This window comes from Vidua macroura, chromosome 7, assembly GCF_024509145.1.
Source record: "Vidua macroura isolate BioBank_ID:100142 chromosome 7, ASM2450914v1, whole genome shotgun sequence".
NCBI lineage: Eukaryota > Metazoa > Chordata > Aves > Passeriformes > Viduidae > Vidua > Vidua macroura.
Window position 1 is genome coordinate 1,716,721 of NC_071577.1, and position 2,693 is coordinate 1,719,413.

Below are 2,693 nucleotides of genomic sequence, written 5' to 3' on the forward strand. Positions count from 1 at the left end.
GCTCCCTCCTTCATCCTGGGCTTGGACTCAGCTCATCCATGTCCTCCCCCACAGCCTCCCAGAAACAGATACCCACCTTTAGCTCCTATACACCTGGAAAAGCTGAGCTTAAACAGGCTGGTGGGACTTGGGAGCTGGGGAAGGCATGAAGGAGGCAGGAAACACCAGGGACACCGAGGGGGATGTTATGCAACAGCTACTGAGCAGCGTGGTAATTAATAATTAAGGAACCGAGATGTTTTGGTAATTACTAATTGCTGTATGTTTGATTTAGGCGGGCACCAAAACATAGCCCAGCCTGCAAATCACTGCTGAGCGGCTCAAACTCTCCGGCGAGCTTCCTCACCGGGATGCAGGACAAGCATCTTTGGGATTTCTGTTCTCCCACCAGCGTGCCAGAGCCGACACAGCGTTAGCTCCAATTAACCTTGATTAAAACCGAGTAACCCAAGCATGCTGCTCCCTTTTGCACCCGCAGCGCTCGCACCAGAGCGGCTCCAGGCACTTCCCCAGAACCAGCTGGGCTCTCGCTGCCCGGCCTTCGCTCGTCCTGCCCGGTCCCACGCACCTACCTCTTGGGCACCGGCTTCTTCCTCTTCCTGCCGGTCTACATCCCCAGCCACCGGCAGTGCCCACCGGAGCGGCAGCACCGCGCCACCGGCGGGGCTCCGGGGCACCGGCACAGGCCACACCCCAGCCACCCCTTGAGTGGCAACCGTGCCTGGGGAGCCGTGCCTGGGGACACCAAATCCTGGGAAACACTGTGCCCATGGACCGCTGTCCCTAGGTGACAGCTTAATCCTGGGAACACTGAGCCCCAGGGGCTGCCCTCACAAGGGGACACTAAGTCCTAGGAAACGCTGTGCCCGTGGGCCACCATCCACAGAGAAGACCAAATCCTAGGAAACACCACGCACCTGGGCCGCAATCCTCAGGGGACACCAAATCCTGGGAAACACAGTGTCCACAAGCCCCTCTTCCCAGGGGCCACCAAATCCCCAAGGAGCCACCAAATGCTGGGAAACACCATGACTATAGACCACCATCCTATGTACAGATGACACTGTATCCTGGGAAACTTATCAGTGGGCCACCATCCTCCGGGACCATTGGATTGTGGGAATCACCATGTCTGTGGGCCATTGTCCAAGGGAAACATGGAATCCTGGCAAACACCATGTCCGTGGGCCACCATTTGAGAGCCTGATGCCCGCTCAGGAAAAGCCAGCCTGTTCCTTCTCACTTTGCCTTTCCCTGAGTTAATGCTGCCCAAAACTTTTGGGCAGCATTAACTTGATTAAAACCGAGTTTGCTGCAGCAAAATTCTTCCCCCAAAAACCAGCTCCAGCTGCTGTGGTGAGGCCCTGGCACAGGTTGACCAGGGAAGCTGTGGCTGCCCCATCCCTGGAAGGGCTCAAGGCCAGGTTGGACAGGGCTTGGAGCACCCAACTAGTCTGGTTGCAGACAGAGCTGTTAAGGAAACCTCGACGCAATCCTTTGTGGATTGTTTGGTTGGGTTTTTCAAGCTCTTTGCAAATTCCAGGGACAAATCCTTGAAATGCAACTTGATTGCTTCTTGCCAGGGGGCAAAGCAGAAGCCGCTAATGGTGTCACAAATGTGCCAGGTCAGCAGAGCTGATGTCACTTTGATGGGAAATTTGTAAAACGTTTGGTTATGACCTTCCCAGGCCCAGTAATTTAACAGTGATTTTACATAAGGGTTAGGGTTACTGCACATGCTGCCAGCCTAAAAGCTTGGAGATGTTGGTCAAGCACCTGAAGCAGGGTGCAGAGGGAATTAGGACAACTGGATGTGCAGGTGTTGGAAAGAGACGTATCCCAGGCTCCCTCCTGTGGGGACCTGCGGGCAGACATAGTGCAGGCATCCTGTCCGTCCCTTATCCCGTCTGATGCCTAACCCGGCTGTTCATTGTCCCCGCTTGGTCCTGGCCCCACCTGTTCCCTAACCGGGCTGTTCCCTATTCCCACCCGTTCCTAACCCGGCTGTTCCCTATTCCCAGCTGTTCCCTAACCGGGCTGTTCCCTATTCCCACCCGTTCCTAACCCGGCTGTTCCCTATTCCCAGCTGTTCCCTAACCCAGCTGTTCCCTATTCCCACCTGTTCCCTAACCCGGCTGTCCGTTATCGCGCCCGCTCCCAATCCAGGCTGTTCCCTGTCCCACCGGGCTGTCGCCGGTCCCGCCTGTTCCCTAGCCCACTGTTCCCTAACTCGGTTGGGCCCGGTCCCGCCTACTGCCTGTTCCTGTTCCGACTGCCATTCCCCAGCCAGACTGTTCCCTGTCCCGCCTAGTCCCCATTCCTAACCTGGCTGTTCCCTGTTCCACCTGCTCACTGATTCGGCTGCTCCTAGTCCCGCCTGACCCCTGTTCTTAACCAGGCTGTTCCCTGTCCCCCCTAGTCCCTAACCCGGGCCGTTCCCTATCCCGGCCGTTCCCGGTGCCGCCTGTCGCTGTCCCCGCTGTTCCCTGTCCCCCCTAGTCCCTAACCCGGGCCGTTCCCTATCCCGGCCGTTCCCGGTGCCGCCTGTCGCTGTCCCCGCTGTCCCCTGTCCCCGCTCCCGCCAGAGCCCACACGGACCGTGGGCGTGGCCTCTGGCGAGGGGCGTGTCCGGGGGCGTGGCCTCGTAGGGCCTTCCTCCCCGGGGCGCAGTGCCTCTCCCGCCTGACGTCATC